This window comes from Equus asinus, chromosome 4 (assembly GCF_041296235.1).
Source record: "Equus asinus isolate D_3611 breed Donkey chromosome 4, EquAss-T2T_v2, whole genome shotgun sequence".
Classification (NCBI taxonomy): domain Eukaryota; kingdom Metazoa; phylum Chordata; class Mammalia; order Perissodactyla; family Equidae; genus Equus; species Equus asinus.
This window is the reverse complement of record NC_091793.1, coordinates 126,405,369-126,432,207: the sequence shown is the minus strand read 5'-3', so window position 1 is coordinate 126,432,207 and position 26,839 is coordinate 126,405,369. Positions and strand designations below refer to the sequence as shown.

Here is a 26,839-nt window from a genome sequence, read left to right as displayed (position 1 = left end):
GCAGTAAAGGAAAAACCTGAAATATTTAGCTTGTTAGAAATATATATTTAAACTCATGATTTTCCTTAAAAATTACATATACTTGTATGTGTGTATATATACATATATCTCCATCCATCCTAGCTGTAGCCATTGAGAAAGTCCAGAATTACTAATATCACCCCAGTAAGTAACGAGTACATCTAAAACACCTGGCATCAGTTTCTATATGCCATTCTGACAAAAAGAAACCAGAAAAAAATGGCTAATTTCCAGAGGCAGGGAAAGTACAAGATGAGCTTCGGACATAATATATGTGAAAAAAACACTGATGTGTTCAGACTATAAAAGGGTATGTCAAAAGGACACAAAGCCAGCTTGAAGGACTCTTAATTGCCAGATTTGGGACAATTTTAGTGTTAAGAGAGTATCTGTAATTGACTGTAAGATAGTGAATTAAGAAACACTCAAGAATCTATAGTATCAGTCAAAGGGAAAGGGAAAAAAAAACACTTCACCACAAGAGATGACTATCACATCACTTTTACAGTGAAAATTGGTGAACATTCAAGAATTAGCCATTCAACATGGCTTTTTTACCCTAGAACAACAGAATTAGAAAATTACCATTCTGTAGGCCCCCAATGTAATAACTGATTTAGAATATTTTGCACAATGCCAAAGTGTCTTCCCACAGATTACTTGTTAGCTGCAAAGGGACAGCTTATCTTTACAAAGGAGAGATCAAGTAGTCACCACCTTAACCAAATGATCAAACTTAGCATCACAGAGAGTGGAACAACCTGATACTATATCCTTCCATTACTATGTAAGATGAAATACCCAGGATCACCTATGAAGTATTCTTGCCAAAAAGGTTTAATCAGAATCTAATCAAATTGCTAGAATTTAGAAATACAGAACATAGAACAGATAAAAGAAAACTAAGAGAAGACAATCAGACAAATCCAGAATACGATTCCTTCCGCACGACAACTTTCTTGGTCTCTTTAAAAGGTAATTAAAATAAAAAATGAGAGAACTGTTCAATATGAAATGGAACTAATGCCACACAATAGTCAAATGCAGTGCGCGAATCTGATTGGATTCTGATTTTTAAAAAACAGCTCTAGAAGACATTTTTGGATTGGGAAAATTTGAATATGGATGGATACTAGATGATTTAAGAGGTTACTATTAACTTTCTCACATGTGACACTAGTCTTATTTTTGAAAAAGAATGTTCTTATTTTTAGGAAATGCATTCTTTTAAGAGACACATCCTGAAGTATTTAGAGATCAAGTGTCATGATGATTACATCTTTCAAACAGTTCAGAAAAAAATACAAACGTGTGGATAAATACGGCAAATGTTAATGACATATCTAGAGGATGAATATATGGGTAATTATAATACTATTCTTTCAGCTTTTCTATATGTTTAAAAATGTTCATAATAAATTATTTGAAAAAATACATTAACATCCCCAGTGAGAAAAGAGAATATACTGCAACCATGAATAGAATATGAGCACTTGATATTAACAATAGATTAGCAGACATTACAGAAAAAAAGTTGGAAAATAAAGTTCAGGAAACCTAGAAAAGGCAAAGGCAAAGAGATAGAAAATTATCATTCATAAATACGTATGTGTGTGTGTTTATATATATCCATCCAAAAGGAGATTCATAAAACAAATCAGAGAAAACACAGAGGAAGAAACCAATTAAAAAATAACTCAAGAAAATATCTCAGAACTAAAGAACATGAATCTAAAACTGAAAAGGCTCATGGACTGTTCACCACAATGACAAAATCAAATATTCACCAAGACCCATTATCATGAAATTCCAGAATGTTTAGGATAAAGAAAAGCTCCTACAAGTTTCCGAAGAGAATAGACAAGCCACATACAAAAATGATCAAGACTTAAAGTGGCTTCAGATAGCACTACTAGAAGCTAAGACAGAAAGAGTACTGCCTTTAAAGTTTTGTGAGAAATTTTTTTCCAGACCCGAAATTTTATATACTGCTGAGTATAAGCAGTCCAAATGTAAGTGATTTCAGGTATGCAAGGTGTCAAAAAACTTAGTTCTCATGCTCCATTTCTCAGGAAGCTACTGAAAGATGTGCTTCACTAAAATAAGGTAGTAAAACAAGAAAGAGCAAGACATGGGACCCAGGAAGCAGGATTAAACTCAAGAGAGATGTGAAATGAATCCCCAAGTGATGGTAGATCCCTGAAGAATGGCTGTGTATGAGGCATAGAGAACAACCAAGTCAGAGTAGAGCAGGTCAGAAGCCTCCAGTGAGGTGATTCCAAGAAAATAAGAATGATAGACTACATGATGCGCGTGAAGGTATTGAGAAGCGAGTCAGACAATTGGGCACATTTGGGGGATGAATGAAGGACAGATGTAAAAACTCCAAAGAACAAAACTGCATAGAAAATATATTTGATATTGGAATAGAAAAGGGCTCTTCTAAATGAAACTGTTACTTGTCAAAGTTGTTAGATTATACAAATAATAATTTCTCAATATAGGAAAAAAAAAGTATAGGGAAGTATACAGGAGAAAATTAAAACTACCTAGAATTCCACTACAGAAAAAACATTCATATAGTCAACAAATAATTACTGAATGCCGATTACATGCCCTGCTCTGTTTTAGTGTCTGGGATTCAGCAACGACTAAAATAAACTCTTACTTTCATAAGTTTAGATTCTAGTGAGGAGAGACAAACCAACCATTAAACACAGACTAGAAAGTCAGTGGTAAATAGGATAAGTAGGACAGAATTATGGAAAGGGAGGGATGCTATTTTTTATAGAGTGACTAGGGAAACCCTTTCTGATGACAATGCAAGCAGAAACTTCAAGGAAGCAAGGCAACAAACACTGCAGATACCTGGAGAAAGAGCGTTCTAAAAGGAAAAGCAACTGGAAAGACCCTGAGAAAAGAGCATGCATGACACTTTTAAGGACCATCTAAGGGGCCAGTGCGGCTGGAGGAATGAAAAATGGAGTCAGAGATAGAGTATTAAAATCAGAGACAAAATGAAAGTTGGGGGATGAGAAGCACATAATCTAAGACTTTGTAGGTCACAGTAAAGACTCCGGATTTTACTCTGACAAAGCCAGTGGAAATTCTGTGCAGAGAAAAGACTTGAAATGATTTTTGGAGTTAAAGATTGCTCTGGCTGCTATGTAGAGAATAGATTATAAGGAAGTAAAAGTGGAATTAAGAAGTCCGTTAAGAGGCTGTTTTAACAATCCAGGTGAGGGATGATGGCAGCTATTAAGACTCAGTGTAATTCCCTTTAGTATTTTCCTGTACATTTTAGTGTTTGTATAATCCACATAATTGGGATTAAAAGATGTGTACAGTTCAGTATCATGCTTATATGAGAAATTAAAATTTTTCATATAACTGAAAATTCTCATAAAAGATAGAAATTATGTATCCAACAAATATTTTTCTTGGTTTCTTGTATGCTTGTAAATTTATTTAAGTGTTAAATGATATACAGACACACTAAATCAAAAACTTGACAAAACTGTAACAACCTAAATGTTAAAAAATAAAAGAATGTTTAAACAGTCATAAAGCTGTATGCTGGAATATTATGCAGCTAAAAAATAACACAAAATTATTTTTAAAACACAAGATAATGCTTATATAACAAAAAGCACAAAAAGCAGAATAAGACTGTGTATACCAAATGTTCCCAACTATGTGAAATATGTATCAAAAACACTGGAAGGAAATATATAAAGATATTATGTCTAGGGGCTGGCCCCCTGGCTGAGTGGTTAAAGCTCCGCGCACTCCGTTTTGGTGGCTGGGGTTCATGGGTTTGGATGGTGAGTGAGATCTACTCTACTCATCAATCATGCTTTGGAGGCATCCCATATACAAAATAGAGGAGGACTGGCACAGATGTTAGCTCAGGGCTAATCTTCCTCACCAAAAAAAAAAGTTATGTCCAGGTGGTGAGATCATGGGTAATTTTTTTTGTATTGTGCACTCTTCAAATTTTCTACAGTGAACTGGAATTAATCTTATAATTAAATAATTATTTTATATTTGCAAAAATTAAGGAATATACACATTTGAAAGATAATAGGTTCAAATACCTGCTATAACTCTAACCAGCTGTTTCTTGAACTAATTTCTCTCTTAATATCTATTTCCTCATCTTTAATATAAAGATAATACCATCCTCGAAGAATGACTCTAAAGATCATAAGCATGAGTTGCACTCAAGTGAGCACAGTTTCTAACATATTAAATGCTTAATATGTTTAAACAAATATGAAAACGTGAGGGTCTAAGAATTCAAATTTCAAGTAAAATGCGAAGTCTTACCATGAAGACCTGATTCAAAACGAGTGAAAAATTTTATTCACTCTTTCACCCCACTCACTTTTGTCTGCAATCCAATTCAAAACGGAGTAAAATATATCACTCTGAAATTAACGTAAAAGGCAAACCAAATTGCTACCTTCCTTCCTTGGGGCATCTGCCTGCCTAAAGTTTTCTCTAATAGTGGAAAGAAATTTTTAAATTTTGCTGTAAAAAACTCTCTTCCTGAAGCTGAATGTAAATGCTAGAGAGGAATTCTCAAGCCCCGTTTTGCTCAAGCGGATGCTGAATGAAAGTAATTAAAGCAGTTTCCCACTGCTGATGAGAGCTTGGAAATTCATAAGCAGTACTGACTCATTTAACAGATAATTATCAAGTGACTATCAATTGGGAGAGGAAGCACTTTTTAACATAATAAACACCTAAAATTTCAATCAGTGGCCAAGGATTCAAGGTAAGTGTATAGACTGTAGACCTTGAAGACAAAAGAAAAAATTTCCTTTCACTAGAGGAATCTAAAGCTACCTTATCTGCTACAGATTTTTCCCATAAAATGAGGTTCAGATTTTGATGTGTATAGCAGGTAGGGAAATTGTGAATAACAATCGTGTCCCAACTACATACTTCTAGCTGTATCCTTTATTCAGTAGGCCCGACTGAGGTAAACTTCCTAGTTTTTACACCTTTAAAATAAAATAATAAAAAAGTTCAAAATATTTCTCTAAGTAGCATCAGACAAATGGAAGTCTAGGTCACTGTGTATTGCAAGCAAAGCACTGACTTCTTAAAAAATACAACTGCAGCTGTCCTTAGTTTCAAGACTAAAAACGCAGATTTTGAGAATAAGTTACAAAATAATCATATTACAGAATGTATCTGACTCTTATCAAAGACTTTGTCAAGTTTTCTTTCAGGTGAAAATTTCACTTCCAAATTTAAGTATTTATTTGTAAATCTTACTTATTGGTGATAGAGTTTTAGAATCAAAGAGGCCTATTTAACCCCATCCTTGTCTTTTGGATACAAAGTGACAGAGATACATACATACATACATATATATATATTCTTTTAGTAGCAATAAATGAAAATACCTATATAGTGCTTTGACATATATGATCTTGTTTCATCTGAATAATCTTGTCAGATGATAACAGTATCTTTTGACCATCTTTTGAGTAAGAAATCAGGGTTCAAAGGGGATAAATGATTTTCCTAAGGTCACTGAACTAGTAAGTACCAGAGTCATAGTTTGAACACAAGCCGTCTCTTTCTAGATTTACTGTTTTTTGTAATACACAAAATCATCTCTTCTGCGCCATATTTTCTCTCAAGGTAGGCTGGATAAATGTGAGGATTAAAGACTGAAGTCCACTAGTGTCATACTGCACAAAGATTTAGAAAACCATTCCTTCTTTTCAAATATCTTTTCCCAAAAGTCACTTTAAAAAACAGGTCTGTCCTCAACATGGCCAAGATGACTCACTAGGAAACTGTTTTTACATTTCACATTAAGGAATCCAGTTAGGTAATTTTTTCCCATGCTGTGTTAACAACTTTAATTTATTCAGAGATGACTAAAAGGAACAAATAGTTGTCTTTATAGCAAAGTATAAATGGAATTATAATTCTGTAAGCAATTCTGTAGAATGCTAGCACGGTGAGAAGAGAAGTAAACTAAGAGTAAACAGATTTGCTAGGGACAAACCTTGGGTTAGTCACTTAAACATACTGTGCTTCATCTGCAAAACAGAGTAATGACCTCCAGTACTTCTGTAAGGATTACACAAAAATGTGTATGATGGCAATTTGTAAGGCATCAAACACTATATAAATGTAAAGCAACAGAATTATTGATTTGCTCATTGTATTTCCTAATGTGCACACTAATCATCATTCAATAAAAAGTATAGTTAAGCTTATTTTAAGCCACAGAAGTATTATTAAAATACTGTACATAAATCAAAGAAAGCAAAGTTTGAATAATCATTTAAATATCACTCTCACAATACTTGTAAATAAAAATTTTACATACGAAGAATGACTATAAAATGCTAAGTTAACTTTCTACAAGTTACATACATAATCTCAGTCTTGCTACCTTATCATCTGAAGTGTTATCTTTACAGGCAATGTATCTTCCCCTTTTCCAATACAGAATGCTCCAACCATCTGAATTAACTTAATGTTTACATATAAAAAGCATGCAAATATTTACTGACTCTAACAGTGATGATGCTTATTACTGATTCTCAAAGAACTAAAATATAATGAATAAGATATACTTAACACAAACTACAATGAAAAGATAATAATCTTCCTTAAATGACTAAAATATCTCTTCAAGGGCCAGCCCAGTGGCTGAGAGGTTAAGTTCATGCGCTCTGCTTCGGCAGCCCAGGGTTTTGCGGGTTCAGATCCTGGGCATGGACCTAGCACTGCTCATCAAGCCATGCTGAGGCAGTGTCCCACATGCCACAACTAGAAGGACTCACAACTAAAAATATACAACTATGTACCGGGGGGCTTTGGGGAGAAGAAGAAAAAATAAAATCTTAAAAAAAAATTCAAGATTTTGCCTTGTTCTAAGAATTTATCATTATGAATATAAATTATTGTGCAGCATTTTAACAATAATTCAGCTATCTATGCATAACAGTTAGGAATTTAATTTATGAATGTATTTAACATAAGTTAAATATATGTAATCATATTACCTTCCATACTGTTCATAGTACTTTAGAATAATTTTATCAACCTATAATTTCCTACCATAATTAAAGTTAAATCTAATAACATACTCAGTATTTAAAGTTTTTATATCTTTCAAGAAAATTGTTTAGTAGAATGTATAGTTATGTAAGGTATATAGTTATCTTGCTCAACTTTTACTCTCTCATCTTCCATTTATAAATGTTTCCTCTATATTTACACTTCCGATTTTTCTTAAACTTAAGATCCTTGAAAAGCTTATTTTAAAATATCTTCTAATATCTGTCCTTTAACCCTTCCTTCCTCATCTCCCAACTGTTAGTCAGTTTCTTCCTCTTTAGTTTATCTCATCATCTCCTTAAAAGATCATTAACAAAGAATCATATTTAATGCACATGAACAATGAAAAGGGAAGAAAATATATGTTGCCAAGTTGTGCAGTAAAATTGATAAACTTCCTATTACTAACTAGTCTTCCGTATTGGCTAAATTCAAGGAAAAATTCTGAGTCGCAAAAAAAAAGATAGCAAAAGTTGAACAGTGAAGTAAGGGTTTTTCATGGCCAGCAACAAAAGGATAATTCTGAGACCTACTACTTATAGACAGTGTTTATGTCCTATACATGTTTACTTGAACAGCATTATCTACAAGCACTCATGCAATATGTTTAATAGTGACAGTACATACCAGTTGACATATTGAATCCAAAGCTTTAAGGAAAAAATAAAAAAGAAAAGCTCTATGAGAAATTTCTAATTATACAACTAACGTAGAAAATATTTCAGACTTTGCCTTTTAAAAAAAGATTCTAAATTAGAAAAGCAGGAATTACCAAGAATTTCCTGGTGATTTTCTGAATTCTTCATTTGTAATTACGCCAAACTTCCTAATTCTCATATTAAGCCTCTGAAAACGTATGAGTAAATATTTGATATGTTTAAGAAACTAGTGTATTGGAAACAAAAGATAACTAAAGACAATATACCTAGTAATAATTCTCAGGAAAAAAAACAACAGATAAGACAATTAAGAACAATATTTGGAGTCTCAGATACATTTCTATAACTTGTAGAGAATAAACAATAAAGATAGATGAAATTTAAATGGGGAAAGTTGAATACAATCTTCTAGGCTTCAAAGAATCATAAAGATAGAAAATTTGCCCTACCAGATACTCAAATTTATTACATAGCAATAATTATAAAAAGTATGGTTCTGACAACAAAATAGACTCATCAATGTTGTTAAAAAAATAAATAACAATAATAACTCATTTATTGGGCATATACTATGGGTCAGTCATTATGTTAAATAAATATTTTATTCATATTTACATTTTATTTAGTGACTATATATAGTGCTTGCAATAAATTTATAAGTTAATTATCTCCATTTTACAGATGAGAAAAGACAAGTGCAGAGCTTAAGTAACTAGTCAAGGGCACAGAGCTAATATACTTGAGTGTATATAATAATTTAGCATATGATAAATGCAGCACTTCAGGTAAACATGAATTATTTATTAAGTTCAAGAGACAACTGGCTAACATTTTAGATAAAAAGAGTAGATACTCATGTCACTTCTTACACAAATGAACTTTGTATAAAAGATTTTTCATTAAAATTTTAAAAGTACCAGAAAAAACATACATATTTATATAATTTTGAATGATGATTATTTTGTTTCAGAATACCAATAACAAAAACCATAAAAGAAAGCTTTATTTGGTTACATAAAACCCAAAAACATCTAAGTGGCAAATTACACCACCACTACATTAAATACACATAATAAACTGGTAATATTTTTTTCAATATCTAGAACAGTTTTACTCTCTCCAATGTAGGAGTTCTTACAAATAATAAAACTGACACTCTAAATAGAAAAAAATTGGTAAAGAACCAACCAGAGCATTCACAAGAGAAGAAACAGAAAGACCAGTTAACATATGAAATATTTTCATATTTACCAGTAATCAATGAAATATATATTAAAATAATAGTGAGGTATTTTACTTGCCTGATGAGCAGAGATGGCAGGTGTTGACAAAGGTGTGGTAAAAATCCCCCTGACAATTATTGCTGATATGAGAGTCAACTACTACCATCTTTTTTGGGGGTAAATGTGGTGATGTGTAAAACATGTTTTAAAAAGTCAAATCCAGAAGTTTCACATCTTATGAATTTATCAACAAACAGCCATAAGCTTTTGTAATATGTTTGCAGGCTGCATTGTTTATAATGGGAGAAATAACTGGAAGCAAACTAAACTGCAACAATTTAATACTATTTAAATAAGTTCTAGCAAATCTATATAATGATATACTATGCTACAATTAAAATGGTGATTCAAATCTATATTTACTGACGTGAAATGTGTTCATAATTATTGATAAGTAAGAAAAGCAAGATACAGACCAGCATGATTAATACCACCCTAATTTCATTAACACTGTACATGCACAGAAAAAAAATCTAAAAGGATAGAAATTGGGTCTGGGTGGGAATTTAGATAACTTTTTTCCTTTTTGTTGTTTTGAATTTTCTACCTTTTCTAAAATAAATAGCAACACTCACACAATTCATAAATTAATCTAAAAAACTAAACAGGAGGTAAAAAGTAGAGAAGAAAATACAGATAATGCTTTTAGGTTAACAGGTTATAAAGGAGGGAAGAGAAAGAAGGTAATAGCTCAGGTGTAACATATGAAGAAAAAATAGAAACAGTAGACCCACAGATAACAGGGACGAGAAAAGGCAACAGCCAAACAAACACATACAGTTTCTACTGTAGAAAAAAGATTTCAAAATTATTACAGAAATAGGTTTGAAGCCACAAAGATCATCGAAGACATTATGGATCAAAAAAGTGTGGAGGCCGAAAAATCATTTATTAACCCATTTCTGACAACATAGTCACCAATGATCTCAATGAAAATAACAATGTGTCAACTTAGGAAACATGAGTTAATATTTTCCAAGAATCTATATGAAGGAAAGAAGATCACATAAAAGTGAACACAAAACAGAATAATTCAGCCAATACATATGAAAGTACTTTGTAAATTGCTTAGATTTACAGCAATCATATTACGAATCCATAGAAATTGAGTCACTGAAGTTAGCCCAGAATGAGAACTGCCTTATGAAAGATACTTGAGGCAATGCAAGAAACTTTTTAGATATGCTTAGAGCAAGATGATGAACAAAAAAGGCGTATTTGTTTCAAATGATATGTAACTCTCAGGAAGTTGACAGACACAAAATAACACAGGTGAGCTTCTATTTTGCTTCCTTTTTCTTGCTATATAAAAATTTCAAATTGGAAAAGGTAGAACAAATATGCAGAATTGACACTGAAGATATGATGTAGATGTTATAGACTCCTTTACCTCCTTTGAATTAAAAAGTCTCCAAGGGGGGCCAGCCTGGTGGCACAGTGGTTAAGTGCGCACGTTTCGCTTTGGTGGCCCAGGGTTTGCCAGTTTGGGTCCCAGGTGTGGACATGGCACTGCTTGACACGCCATGCTGTGGTAGGTGTCCCACGTATAAAGTAGAGGAAGATGGACACGGATGTTAGCTCAGGGCCAGTCTTCCTCAGCAAAAAGAGGAGGATTGGCAGCAGATGTTAGCTCAGGGCTAATCTACCTCAAAAAAAAAAAAAAGTCTCCAAGAAAAACCCAGATCATCCCAATATGAAATATATGTGATGATAAAACAGCGGCAGCTCAGCCTGACCCCTAAACTTCCAGAAGCAGGGTTTTATATATGGTAAGCCCCAATTCCTTACCAAAAAATAAAGAAAATCAATGGGATCATCTAGAGCCACTGTAGATTTCATGTTCATGGGCACCTGGGTACACTGAAACAGGGTCTAATTGAGAAGCATATCCAAATTTCTTGGAATCTTACATGATTGAGATCTAAAAGGAAGTCTCCATTCCTCACAGTGAGGGATAGTTGAAAGTACTCTAAAGAAGCTAGACAGCCAGGAAGAAAATGAAGAAAAGAAGCTGAAATCTGTTCTTCCTCTACCTGCAGTTAAAATGTTTCCCCAAAGTAAAGGCCCTATATGATGTACATCACTCTGCAATTAAACAAAGTTAATGTATGTACCTGGCCTTGGATAGAAAGTGGTCCTCAATACTCCATTCCCTGCTTCAGCCTGTATCTTTATCTCCTCCTATCCCGTTGGCTCCCAGCTCTCTCATTCTATTAATGATTCTCTCTCTTGTTCTCCTTCGCCCATTCTTCTCTATGTCTCTTTCCTAACATATAAAGATTTTTTTCATGTTTAAAACAAAAATTCTCACTTGGCTTCACATCCCTTTAGCTAACACACTCTATCCTCATTATATTATGCTTCATGTGTACATTCTTCTCTCGTTTCTCCTAAACTTGCCAACTTGCTATAATAAGATATCTGTTCTTTCTGCTTTACTGAAAGTGCTCCTGCTAAGGTCACCAATGATCTCTAAACTGCTAAAATTAAAGGATATTTTGCAATTCTTGTCTTACTTTATCTCTCTTAAGCTTTAATACTGACTTTTCCCTTCTTCCTGAACTTATCATTTCCCTTGGCTTCCGAGACCACCGTGTCTTGATCTCCCCTGCCTCTGCAACATCTCTTTGGCTGCCTCTTCTCAACAATCTTTATGGGTGCATACTATTCCTTAAAATATATGTGTTGGCTAGGATTCCATTCTTATTTTCTAAATAAATTTAATTTTAGATTTTCTCCCTCTCAATGTGCTCTTTGAATAACTTATCTACACCCAAGGCTTCATTTATACAACTATTATGTCAAGTCTCCAATTTCACCTCTATCCTCTGTTCCAAGCCATAGATACATATGGCTTACTAGATATCTACATGTCCGATGCTTCCTAGGTACTTAAGGGGGAAAAACCAAAATAGAAACAGAGCATAACTTTCAAATTAGTACAGGACAAAAACAAACAGAAACCTCCCATTGGAAGAAGAAAAAGAAATAAAAAACTTTAATCAATCCACAGAAGTTAGAGTGAGAGAGAGACAGAAACAAAAAAAAGGACAAACAGAAAGTACAACAATAAGATGGCAAAAATAATATAATTCCACATAAGCTAAATATATCCATAATTACTACAAGTAATAAACAAAAAGATTATCAGACCTAACAATAACAAAAATCCAGCTGCACATCTAAAATATAAGGACACAGAAATGGTTGGAAGAAAAAAGATGGAAAACTCCCACAAATATTAACAAAAAGAGTTGTTACAGCTATACTAATATCAAATGAAATAGATTTAAAGGCAAAATTTGTTTCTAGCTATGAATAGTTATTACATAAGACATTAATCAGCAAAATAATTCTAAACTTGTGTGCATCTAATAACATAGCCTCAAAATACATACAGCAAAAACTGACAGAACCAGAAGGAAAAACATTCACGGTCACAGTGCAAGATTTTAACATCCTCCTTCAATACTCAATAACTAACAGAACAAAGAAACAAAAAAATCATGCATATTTGTGTTGTTAACAACACAATTAACAAACTTGATTTAATGAAGGGGTGTGTGTGTGTGTGTGTAACTGCACCCAAGGACTGGATATTCTTTTCAAGAACATTTAGAACAGATTTATTTTATAAAGCTATAATAATTAAAAACTATGTATTAACTCTGAGGTAGACAAACAAACCAATGAAATAGAAGAGGAAATTCAGAAATCAGTGGAGGAACGATCGACCTCTATAACAATAAATATCATTAGGATAACTGAAAACTGATGATCCATATGGTAAGAAGAAAAATATCTTAATATACACAAAATAAATTCTAGATTAATTCAATTCTTAAGTGTGACAATGTCCAACTTTACCTGAGCCCTGTGTCACCTGAAAGGAGTGATAATTTAATAATCCCTCCAGCTTGTCGTGTTTCCAGAACTGACTAACTGCAAAAGGCTACCCTGCTCTCCCATAGATATGACCCACCTCCAGCCTTCCTCAATGAGTACGACTTCCTTGTTTACCTGCCTTTATAAAACCTCAAGTCCCCTTCTATCACTTTGAGATGTTCCTCACTAAGGAATGTCGTCCCTATTGTAATAGCCTGAATAAAATCATCTTAATGGTCTGGTGCCTCTGACAAATATGAAAAGCAAGGTGGTAAGACCGTTAAAAGAAAATGTGACAAAAAATCTTGGTAACACTGGGGCAAGTAAGAATTTCTTGACTAAGATACCAAAACATGGATAAATGTCAAAAACACAGTGAAAATAGCTGTAGTTGTATTTACATATTTATATAAAGTTTAAAAACAGTGTGTATGTAATTAAGGATACAAACCTACGTGATAAAAATATGGACAGGAAGGGTACATACCAACTTTAGGTAGCCATTACATGTTGGGAGGGAGGGAGATGAACAGGAAGGGAGAGGGGGAGATTTAGCTGGATATATAGCTTCCTTTTAAAAAAGATTTACAGCAAAGTTGCAAATAACTTGAGTATTCTGTCAAAATGCAGATTCTGATTCAACAGGACTGTGGGTGGGGAAGGTGCTGAGATTCTGCATTTCTAATAGGCTCCCAGGTGATGCTAATACTGCTGGGCCATGGACCATAATTTAGATCCTCTGATCTAAATAAATATGGCTAGCTTAATCAAACCTAGGTGGTGAGCACAAAGAAATATTTTCTGTATATTTGAAATAATTCATACATAAATATGAAGTTCAAGAGAAATTCTAGCAGTTTCCATAAAGTGCCACCCAGCAGAAGTAAATAATCCCTCTCTTAACTATGAGAACTGCTTAAGGCTGTTCTCATTTTGTGACACATAATATTTAGAAATACACAAACACATATGAAAATAAGGAAAGTATTTGGGATTCTAAGAAAAATGTCAGGACAGTAGCTTAAATTCTTAAACTATTTTATAGTGAATTAATAAAAATTTTACTATTTTATAATCTAGTTCCTACAAGTTGACAAATTTCTTAGTTAACTTAATCATAACCTCTTCATTTGTCACTGATGAGATACTCCTGAGGGACACTTTTTGAGATGTTCTTACACTATAAAAAAATGGAATATAATAGCATTAATTCAGATTAACATCTAGAATATAATAATTCAGATTAATATTTAGAGTGACATAAGTAAATGACCTCACAGTAAGAACAAACTCTGCTTCATAAATGGACTTTTTCTGTATTTGAAGAAGTGGGTTTAGGAAGTTTACATTAATTAATTAATACAACCATTAAGCATAGAATATAAGGTCTATGAAGGTCAGGACTTTGTGTGCTTTGCTCTCTGCTATTTCATCAGCATCTAGAATGCTCCTGGTATATAAAAGCCCTCAACAAGTATCTGTCAAACGACTAAGTAAAATTTCATTTAGTGACTCCCGTATACCAGGATGTTGTAAGAGATATAAAGATAAAAACAAAAGATGGCCTTGCCCTTCAAGGTGTCAAATCTAGTAGAGAAGACAGACACATAGAGTTAATTTATATCTTATACATTATAATATTAAATATGTAATAAATAATATTGACATATTTAGAAATCTATATTTTTTATACAGGAGAAAAAAGTATGGTCATGAAAAAGATGGAAGATATGTATTCAGAGAGAGGAACTATGTATGTATACTGAGGTGTATAAATAAATGCATAAAAGTGTATAAAAAATATGTACAATGAAGGGTATAATGTGAAAATAAATGAGGTGGCACAAATGGTAAAATATGCCCAAGATGCTAGGGAAACACATTCAGGAGACAATGCTCAATTTGCTCAGGGAGATCAAGAATCAATTCTCAAGAACTCACAGTAATTCTGAGTCTTTCAGGATAAGTAAAAGTTTGATGGGTGGCCCTGGACTGATGTGGGGTAGAGCAGGAGGGATTAGGTCGCAGGAAGTTAGAGACACATTCTAAAGAGAGGAATGTATAGAAAAGCAGGAAAAACAAGGGTTACTTCAGAGAACTTGAAGCAATTTAGCATGTCAAAGTTCAGGGCAGAAGAGAAAAAATGATAGGAAATGAGGCTAAAAAGGCACATTGGGGCCAGACTATGAAGTGCTTGATATAACATGCTAAGAAATTTGACTTGTAATAATTATTATAAGCAAGAGAGCACTTTGATTAGATTTGTATTTGAGAAAGATTTTTTAGTGGTAACATGAAATACGGATAAAAAGTGGGTAGGACTAGAGGAAGGGACTAAAGGTCTTTTAAAACGAAGCCAAAAGTGATTAGAGCTTGAACTAGTGGCCTTAGAGACTGAACAGAGGAAAGAGACTCAAGAGCTTTTAGGAAGTAGAACTGAAAAGATAATCAGGGAGATGTTAAAGTGGCTCCCATATTCCTGACTTGGGAAACTGAGTGGATTGTGAAATAGTGATTATACGTATACAGATCGAAGTGTACTGAAAGCACATATAGAAGAGTGAAAGAAGATGTGAGTAGAGAAGCATGTGGGCACACAGGAAAGCAAGATGGGAAAGGAACCTTCATACAAAACGAAGTATACATAATGTGTGCGTGACAGAGAAGATGGAAGTAGCTGGGAAAATATGTTTCTGGGAATGCCTTGTTTTTAGCAATCCCCATTTTCATTTCAAGTCACCTATAAGCTGTACTTAGAATTCAGGCAATGCCTAATTCTCTAAATGAGCTAATATATACATAAAAGGCTTAGAACAGCATCTAGTAAACAGTAAGTTTTCAAAGAATGTTAGCTCTTTTATTATTACCCTGACCCAGAGAAGAGTTTCAGTCCCTATTCTCACTTTTCTATTTCATTTGATTCTGAGTTCTAAAGAGGATTTGCCAGAATCCCTGGGATATGTATAACTTCCAAATTCTTCAACAGTGTCATCCACTTAAAATGTTGAAATAAGGATGATCTATTTATTCAAAACAAGGAGAAATCAGAATGAGAGCTTTCATTAATTGCTTATTTGCCCCAGGAAATATATAAAACTTACTCACCCCAACTAGGTATTACCTACAGTGACAGTGGTTTCAGATCTGCCTTAGAAAGATACTTTATGTCACTGAGAGTTAATGCAATCTATTTCTAAAATGGAGTTGTAAGAGAAGAATTTGAGAAGAAAAGGATAGAGAAATTCAATAAATTTCCAGAGTTGCTTCAGTTGGACCTTCAAAATATTCTCATTACTTCCCTTAAAGAACTGTCAACAATCAGACCAAAAATATCCATATTCTAAAGCAAACTTCAAAGAAAATATAAATTATTTTTAACTACATTACGAATTTTCATCAGTTTAATAGAAAGTTAACTGTAAATTCATAGTATCGAATTATTGTCAGTATCTAATCATTAAGATGGTATCTGATTCTAACATACTGTCAAGATGAGTAACTTACCAAAAATGATAAACATTTGTTATACTTAGGTGCACAGTAACAGACTAAGCATTTTAAAAATGCTTTGTTTTTTAACTGTAAAATTCCCTTAAGAAATATGTGAAAAGTGATAAGGGATGTGAACTAACATTCGCTGAGTATCTACCAGGTCCTAGGCATTCTACTAGTTGCTTTATATTTCCTCTCACTTAGTCTTTACAAAATTGTGCAAAGTAAAATATCACCCCCCAAACATTGAGGAAGCACACAAAAGTAAAATAATCTATAGTAACACAGCTAGTGATGGATAGAGCTGGAATTTAATCCTGAAGCTGTCTAACTCCAAGGCCCACAGCCTTACCTTATACTGTATTATTGATTCTTAAATATAGAACATGTATGCCTTATGTTTGGATAAAAGTTATAAATGTAAAAGAAATTTGTATATTTCATTGACATATCATGTGCTTCTTTTGAACTACCATCCTTCACTTATACTTTCTGTTTTTTCCTCCTTTGGGGAAAAGAAAAATGTAATACTAGGACCACTCTTAACATGTATATGAGAGTAGGCAGTTTTCCCCAAAAACGTATATCCCTAAACTGCCTGAAATTCAATCAAAGATTAATTCAGGGCAACTGATTCCTTTTAAAATCCAAATATTCCAGTCGTTCACCTTATAACCTTATAGTTTCCCTCCTTTATGACAGAATCCATCTTTATATCATTCACATTGATATAAATCCCTTTCAATCTAATTCCTTTTCCTTTAACACTTACCCAGTATCAACTAAATTAAGGGAAAAGGATTGGTGGCTGGGAAAGAGAACAAAAGAGGTTATCTGGAAATATTTAGGCCCATGTGGAATGCAGGAGAAAGTACAGGGACAGCAATAAGTATAAGGAACCTACAAAGTCTACAAAGAAAGATAAAAAAATATAGATTTTTCCCCAGGCAAAAAATCAGAATATTTGCTGCTATGAAAAGCATGATGAGATTAAATAAATTTAAACCATCTTTCTGTCCACATACACTGTAAACTCAACATTCTTGTTAAGTATGGTTTTTGTCGTTCTCCAAAGTCACTAATACATTCTACTGGTGGATATTAGAACTAGAAAAAGGAAAATAAAAATACATGCTTTAAAATTTTACTTTGAATTTAAATTTAAAAATAATATATTTTTATACCTCAAGAAGATCAAATTCTTCTAAAGAAACAACTTCTTTTTTTTTTTTTTTTAAGGATTGGCACCTGGGCTAACAACTGTCGCCAATCTTTTTTTTTTTTTCTTTCCTGCTTTATTTCCCAAACCCCCCCGGTACATAGTTGTATATCTTAGTTGCAGGTCCTTCTAGTTGTGGGATGTGGGACACCGCCTCAACGTGGCCTGACGAGCGGTGCCATGTCTGCACCCAGGATCCGAACCCTGGGCCGCTGCAGCGGAGCGCGCAAACTTAACCACTCAGCCATGGAGCCGGCCCCAAGAAACAACTTCTATGTTGAACGAACACAATGAACATGAGATGACTAAGACACTTAGACACAACATAAATGGAATTTTAGCAGATTTTTTCAACTGACTTCCCCATCTCTATTTTTACTCATTCCAATTCACTTCAACATGGTTTTAAACTAATATTCCTAATGCACAGTTCTGATTATGTTACATATCTCCTCAAAAACTTTTAGTTGCTCTTACCCAAGCTGAAAATCTTTAGCCTGAAATTCAGGGCCCCTGAAAATATGTTTCCAAATGAACTTTCAATCTCATTTCCCACGATTCCCTTGGATAGTGGATGACCGATCAATACTGGATGACCAGTATTGGTTTGTCAATACCTGCAGATTTAGAATTGAAAGGAGATAATGCTAAATAAAATGCCATCATTCAACTATACAGATAATTATAGACTGCCTTCTGGGATAGACTCTATGCCGGGTGATAAAGATAGAGGTAAAACTGTACATAAAAAAAGTCACAATACTCAGTGACTTTAGTACTAAGTATACTAAGCAATGAATGAATGGTAAATACAAGTGCCAGGGTACAGGAGTTACTTCATTGCTTTGGGGGGAAAAAAAAGATTTTGGCCAGCTGAAGGATGTCCAGGCAGTGAGATTAATTATTAGTACAGAGGCCTATAAAGTATGAGTGAGGAGTAGAGAATGAGGGCAGAAATTTTGTGGTGATCAAACAACACAGGTTCCCCCCAACCCTAGGGCTTCTTCCTTTCTTTCTATTGACTCTGGCCATAGCTCTCCACTCAGATTATTTTCATTTAGTCTTTTTTGTAGTCTTCCATTTTCTTTTTCCTTTACTATTTAACCTGAATATTTTCTTCTGTTAACAGTTTTGCTCTCATTTTATTTGTTCTTTAACTGTAATCCATTGCAAATCCTTTTTGGAAATAAACAGTATTCAAGTCACCGTTTCTTTCCTCTTTCAACGTTTTTTTCTTTCATTAGGGTTGTTCTCTTAGTTGACTAGAATTCACTTTGCTATTACGTACCATCAAGTCGGCTCTGACTCCTGGTGACCCTATGAATGAGTGATGTCCAATGTCCTGTCCTCAATAGCCCTACTCAGCTTCTGTAGACTCATGCCTATGGCTTCTTTTATGGAGTTAATCCATCTCATGTTTGGTCTTCCTCTTTTCCTGCTGCCTTCTACTTCTCCAAGCATTATTGTCTTTTCCAAAGAATCCTGCCTTCTCATGATGTACCCAAAGTAGGACAGCCTCGGTTTTACTCTTTTTGCCTCCAGCAATAGTCCAGGCTAAATTTGCTCTAGGACCCACTTGTTTATCTCTCTGGCAGTCCAGGGTATCCATAGTCTTTTCCTCAACACCATATTTCAAATGAATCAATTATTTTCCTGTCTAGCTTTTGCACCTCAACATAACAATTAGGAATACGAGGGTGTGAATAATTTTGGCCTCAGTCTCTAAATGACACTTTCCTACACTTGATGATTTTTCCCGATTCTTTCATTGATTCCCTTTCAAATCTAAGTCTTCTCTTGATTTCTTGGCTGCAGTCTCCATTTAAATTGATGACTGAACCAAGGTAAACAAAATCTTTAATGATTTCACTATCTTGTCTACATTAAAGCTGACTTTTGTCTTCTTGATGTTCAAATGCAGTCCTGCTTTGGCACTTCCTTCCCTAACTTTCATCAGAAGTTGTTTCAAGTCACTGCTGCTTTCTGTCAGTAAGTGGTGTCATCTGCATATCTTACGTTGTTGACATTTCTTCCACCAATTTTCACTCCTCCTTCATCTGAGTCTAGCCCAGTTTTTCATATGATATGTTCTACGTACACACTGAACAGGTAGGGAGATAAAAGGTACTCTTGTCTGACATCTTTGCCTATAGGAAATCATTCTGTTCCTCCATATTCTGTCCTGACAGTGGCTTCTTGTCTATAATATAGGTTACACACCAGGACTATCACGTGCTAAGGCACACCCCTTTATTTCGGTGCAGCCCATAGCTTTTCATGATCCACACAATCAAAGGCTTTACTGTAGTTTATAAAACATAGACTAACCTTCTGAAATTCTTTGGAGCGCTCCAGTGCTCCAGTTAGCTATCCAGTAGCCAACAGACAATTGCAATTAGATCTCGTATGCCTCTCTTGTTTTGAAATCCAGCTTGGATATCGGCATTTCTTGTTCCATATAAGGTGAAAGCCTTTGTTGCAGCACGGTGAGCATCACTTTGTGTGGGAAATTAGAGCAATGGTCCTAAAGTTACTGCATTCCTTGGCGTCTCCTTTCTTGGGGATTGGGATATATATTAAGCACTTGTTTTGTTTTCCACATTTGTTGGCATATTCTTGTTAGGATTTTGACAGATTCAGTCTCTGTAGCTTGGGATAATTCTATCGATACCCCATCTACCCCTGGTGACTTATTTCTTCCCAGAACTTTCAGGGCAGCTTTCACTTCACTTTCTAAACTTATAAATACCACATGATTTCACTCATAAGTAGAAGATAAACACAACAACAATAAACAAAAAGATAGATACAGAAATTAGATTAGTGGTTGCCAGAGGGGAAAGGGGGAGAGGAGAGGGGAAAAGGAGTCACAGAGCACATGTGTACGGTAATGGATGATAGTTAGTCTTTGAGTGGTGAGTATGTTGTAGTCTACACAGAAATCTAAATATAATGATGCACACCTGAAATTTATATAATGCTATAAACCAATGTTACCTCAATAAAAAAAATAAAAATTTTTTAAAAAGAAAAATAAATAAAGTATTCTAGATAGATGTGAAAAAAATAAAATTACGGGTTCTTCCTCATAGGAATCTTCCTCAAAAGAATCTGTCACTGTTTTGTCTCCTTTGTCTAGATCTTCAGTATACTGTTTCCACTTTCCCTTTATTTTCTCCTGATCAGATAGTGTACTTTGCTGTTGGTAGTTTAGCATTCCTAACCTAGTTTAAATTTCTCTTTGATTTCCTGAATCTTCTGGAAGGGACCTCTTGTTCTTCCTTTTTTGTGGTTTTCCTCTATCTCTTTGCATTGGCCATTAAGTGGTTCTCTTTTTCTCTACTTGATAGTGGCTGAAAAATTGCGTTCCGGATTCTAACCCTACTTTCGTCACCTTTTACTTTTGTTTCTTGCCTGTCCTTAACAATTTTTAGTGCTTCTTCTGTCATCCATTTCAATTTTTCTTTTCTTTTTACTTCCAGCATTGTCTTTTCGCATTCTTCCTTACTAATATTTTTGGTTCCAGTCTATAGTTTTTCTAGTTCTTAGTCAATTAAGTTTAACAATGTAAATTTGATTTTTATGTGAGCTTTAAATTCAGCAGGAATGTTGTTCACATTATATTTTGGCACTACAATTCTCTTCTTCTTTTTTTTTTGGTGAGGAAGATTGGCCCTGAGCTAACATCTATTGCCAATCTTGCTCTTGTTTTGCTTGAGGAAGATTGTCACTGAGCTAACACCTGTGCCAGTCTTCCTTCATTTTGTCTACGGGATGCTGCCACATCATGGCTTGATGAGCAGTGTGTAGGTCTGCACCCGGGACCCGACCCTGTGAACCCTGGGCCACCGAAGTGGAGTGCATGAACCCAACCACTACAGTAATGGGCTGGTCCCAGCAATACGATTCTTTTAGTGCTCTTTTTTTCAGCTTTACTCTTGATATTTGATGTTAACAGTTTGTGGTCAGTACCACAATCTGCTCCTGGTCTTGTTTTGGCAGAGAGAATACAGCTTCTCCATCTCCTGCTTCCAATTATGTCTATTTGATTTCTATATTGGCCATCTTGTGATGTCCATGTATTCAGTCATCTATTCAGTTGCTTGAAGTACATATTTGCAATGGACAGATTGGTGGCTTCACAGAAATCCATGAGCCAGTCTACTGCTTTGTTTCTGACCCCTAGTCCAAATTTTCACTACTGAGATATTATTAATATTTAATATTCAATAACATTTTACATTTGTGTCTAAATTTTCTAAATTGTAACTGGCACTTTTTGGTTAAGAAGGTTTTTAAGTGTGGTCTGTAAATTAAAAAAATCTCATTATAGGGAAAGTATAATAACAAGAATACATATGAAAGGAGAAATCTTGCTGGAAAAGTAAATATATAGTAAAGGTAGTGGATTAATTATTAATAAAGCTAGTATGAAGGTTAAAAGACGAAAGAATTAAAAAACTACAATTACAATAATTAGTTAAGGGATACACAAGATAAAATGATAGAAAATGTGACATCAAAAACAGAATGTGGTGGGGGGAGTAAAAATGTTGACCTTTAGAATGCTATCAAACAAGTTGTTATCAAATTAAAATAGACTGTTCTAAGTTGTTACATGTAAGCCTCATGGTAACCACAAAGCAAAAACCTATAATAAATAAAGCAAAGATAAAGAGAAAGGAATATAAGCATACCTCTAAAGAAAGTTATCAAACCACAAAGGAACACAGCAAACAGAGAGGAACTACAAAAGCAGCCAGAAAACAATTAACAAAATGGTAATAAGTACATACTTATCAATAATTACTTCAAATGTAAATGGACTAAATTCTCTAATGAAAAGACATAGAGTGGCTGAATGGATAAAAAAACAAGACCTATTTATATGCTGCCTATAAGAGACACACTTTAGATGTGAGGACACACACAGACTGAAAGTGAAGGGATAAAAAAAGTTATTCCATGGAAATGGAAACCAAAAGAAAGCTGGAGTAGCTATACTTATATCAGACAAAACAGACTTTAAAAAAAACACTGTAATAAGAGAGAAAGAAGGGCATTACATAATGATAAAGGGGTCAATCCAACAAGACATATAACATTTGTAAATATTTATGCACCCAGCATAGGAGCACCTAAATATATAAAGCAAATATTAGCAAACCTAAAGGGAGAAATAGACGGCAAATACAATAATAGTAGTGGACTTTAATATCCCACATACATCAATGGATAGATCATCCAGACAGAAAATCAATAAGCAAACATTGGCCTTAAGCAACATATTAGACCAGATGGACTCAACAGATATTTACAGAACATTCCACCCAAAAGCAACAAAATGCACATTCTTCTCAAGTGTACATGGAACATTTTCCAAGACAGATCACATGTTAGGCCACAAAACAAGTCTTAATAAATTTAGGAGGACTGAAATCATATCAAGCACCTTTTCCAACCACAGTGGTATGAAATTAGAAATTAATTACATGAAGAAAACTGGAAAATTCACAAATATGTGGAGATCAAACAACATGCTACTGAATAACCAATGAGTCAAAAAAGAAATAAAAAAAATACCTTGAGACAAACAAAAATGGAAATTGTAATGTACCAAAATCTACAGGATGCAGCAAAAGCAGTTCTAAGAGGGAAGTTCATAGTGATGAATGCCTACCTCAGGAAATAAGTCTCAAATAAACAATCTAACTTTACACTTCATGGAACTAGAAAAAGAAGAAAAAAGACCAAAGTTAGTAGAAGGAAGGATATAACAAAGATTGGACCAGAAATAAATGAAATAGAGACTAAAAAGACAATAGAAAAAATCAATGAAAATAGGAGCTTGTTCTTGAGAAGATAAAAAAATTGGCAAACCTTTAGGGAGACTCACAAAGAAAAAAAGAGAACTCAAAATCAGAAATGAAAGAGGAGATGTTACAACTGATACCACAGAAATACAAGGTATCATAGAGACTACCATGAACAATTATATGCCAACAAATTGGAAGATATAGAAGAAATGGACAAATTCCTGGAAACACACAATCTATCAAGCCTGAATCATAATGAAACAGAATATCTGAACAGATTGATTACTAGCAAGGAGATTGAATCAGTAATCAAAAACCTCCCCAAAAAACAAAAGTGCAGATCCAAACAGCTTTCCTGGTGAATTCTACCAAACATTTAAACTAACACCAATTGTCCTCAAATCCTTCCAAATAGAGAAGAAGGTGGGAACTCTTCCAAACACATTTACCAGGCCAGGATTACCTGGATACCAAAATTAGACAAAGATGCCACAAGAAAACCATAGGCCAATATCCCTGATGAACACAGATGCAAAAATCCTCAAGAAAATATTAGCAAACCAAATTCCAGAATATATTAAAAGCATCATACACTATAATCAAATGCGATTTATTCCAGGGATAAAGGGATGGTTTGACACTCACAAATAAGTCAATGTGATACAGCACATTAACAAAATGAAGGATAAAAATCATATCATCACCTCAATAGATGTGGAAAAAACATTTGACAAAATTCAACATCCATTTATGATAAAAAACTCTGAACAAAGCAGGTATAGAGGGAATGTACCTCAACTATTATATAATAAAGGTCATATACCTCAAGCCCATAGCTAACATCAATATGATGGTGAAAAGCTGAAAGCTTTTCCTCTAAGGTGAGGAAAATATCCTTGCTCATTCTTGCTCAATTCAATGCTCATTCTTGTCACTTTTATTCAATACAGTACTGGAAGTCCTAGCCAGAGCAATTAGGCAAGAAAAAAGAAATAAAATGCATCCAAATTGGAAAGGAAGAAGTAAAACTGTTACTATTTGCAGATGACATGATATTATAAATAAAAACCCCTAAAGACTCCATCAAAAAACTGTTAGAACTAATAAACAAATTCAGTAAAGTTATAGGATAAAAAGTCAACATACAAAAATTTATTGTTTCTTTACAAACTGGCACCTGAGCTAGGATGGCTGAACAACTGGGAACCAAGCAGTGAAGCATCTCTTTCTCCATATGGCCTCTTCACTTGGCTAGCTTGTATTTATAGAATGGCAGACTTAGGGTAGATCTACTTCTTATGATGTGACTGACTTCCCTAGAGAAACTCTTTCAAGAGAGCCAGGATGAAAGCTGCAAGTCTTCTATGACTTCACCTTGGAAGGCATATAGCCATTGTTTCTGTTATAATCTAATGGTCAAAGTAACCATAAACTAGCCCAGATTCAAGGAAGTAGAGGAATAGACTCCACCTCTTGATTGGGGAATGGCTTGTGTGTACAAGAAAATAAGAATTGATGGTGGCCATTTTGGAGCCAGCTACCTCAGTAACATTGTTGAGAATATATAAATCCAACTTCTTAGATAAAGAATGATGTCCCATAACAAAACCCAAATCTGACTTCCCAGCAAGAATAGAGAGCCATAAACACACTCATAATTCTGATTATTTTATTTTCAGTATATATTTGGATTAAAAATATACCTGTATTCCACTTCAAAAACCTAGTATTTGGCCAAAGGATTATGTGCACTCTTGTTAACCCAAGTGTGGTTCCTGAACCAAGAGCATCAGCATTACCTGGGAACTTGTCAAAAACGCAGAATGTCAGACCCTACCCCAGACCTACTGAATCAGAAATGTATTTTAACATGACGCCCAGGAGACTCATATGCATATTAAAGTTTGAGAAGTGCTAATTTAGGCCTTAGTCATATACTAGTATATTCAGAGTATCTTCAAACCTGTCATCTGAAGAAACCTAGAAAACATGAAGTACTCTTCTTCCAACTTTGTGGGCAGAGAAGGACTGCACATTTTATTTTGGTTTTAAGTAGAAAACTTGATTGCTCCTACAAAATCTTTGATAAATTAGAAACTGCATGTGTGGAGGGGAAATCATTTGTATCTGGGACATCAAGAATTATCACTGTGTATATGGGAAAATGTTTGATCTGTAAGTTTTTTCATATGACTAGGGAAGCTAAGGGGAAAAGACCAAAAAAAAAGTATAAAGAACTTCAAAATAGATAATGACCTTACATACGTTTAGCTATTTATATGTAAAGACACATGGAAAAATTTTTTGCTATTATTAGTGAATTTCTTAGAATATATTTTTGGGTAGAAGAGCATCACTGTCTTGCAAGTTAACTTGCTGTAATTTAACGTCTTTAGATAAAATGAAAGGAAATTTTAAAACAAAAATGCTCTTTTTAAAGAAATAAAATGAACTTTAGAAAACATACCATTTTCTTCCAAAAATATGTTCAATCCATTCACAATTTCTTGCCTGTTTCTTCTTAACTTGCCATTCATTTCTATGATCTAAATTACAAAACATAATTAAAATGCCTGAGAAAGTTCTTAAAAACCAAACAAGTTCAACATTAAAAATAATTTTAAATCTGCCAGCCATTACCTTGTCTTTCTAAAGATCTGGATGTAAATGTCATCTAGAAAATTATATTTAAATATTTAAGTCTTTATAAATAAAACGATTTCATTTAAGGAACAACTAGAAACTTTAGGTTGGTTTCCAAAAGGCCCCAGATACAAGCCTAGATTAAAATTTAAACATGACTTAATAATTTTTTTTAAAGATATTGATTTTCCTAGTCTGTAAGGAACTCAAAAGGATTAGCTGAAATAGTACCAATTTCTTTGTGTAGAAAGGAAAGGCAAATGACCCTCCACTCTTCCAGTAATGTTATCACCATGAATTTGCCAAATGGAGAGAAACCTCTTTTCTACTTTAATTCTATAATGGCATCACCCCACAGAATCTACACTGAAAATCTCCACACGGCTATGTATCGAGGGCCTCAAAAATTGTCAAACAGACTCTTATTTGTTACCATCGAGCCTTTACCTCTTTTTATTTGGATCACTCACATTGTCCCAGTTCTCAAGTAGCCTGCTAACTTGCTCTATCTGCTTTTAATTCTGCTAAAGTGTTCTGAACCTTATTATGTATCTTCCTGCTTAAAAATGTTAATGGCTTCTCACCGTCCATAGGATAAAACTGCCCCAAACCCTAGAGGCTAATGAGACCCTTTATAATCAAGGTACTGGCTAACATTCCAACGCAATCTCCATTTACTCCTCAAGATCCAGTGATGCAGAATTCCTTGCACTCACCAGTGCACTG

At 34.1% G+C, this 26,839-nt stretch overlaps 1 long non-coding RNA gene across 1 annotated transcript in view; it reads right to left on the bottom strand.

Annotated features, from left to right (window-relative positions):
- The window catches only part of LOC139045135 (uncharacterized), a 33,521-nt gene that overhangs the window by 6,372 nt on the left and 310 nt on the right, over nucleotides 1-26,839 (bottom strand). The window contains exon 2 of the long non-coding RNA XR_011502937.1: nucleotides 25,938-26,016. This is a non-coding gene — a long non-coding RNA (uncharacterized lncRNA). The remainder of the gene's footprint in view (nucleotides 1-25,937; nucleotides 26,017-26,839) is intronic.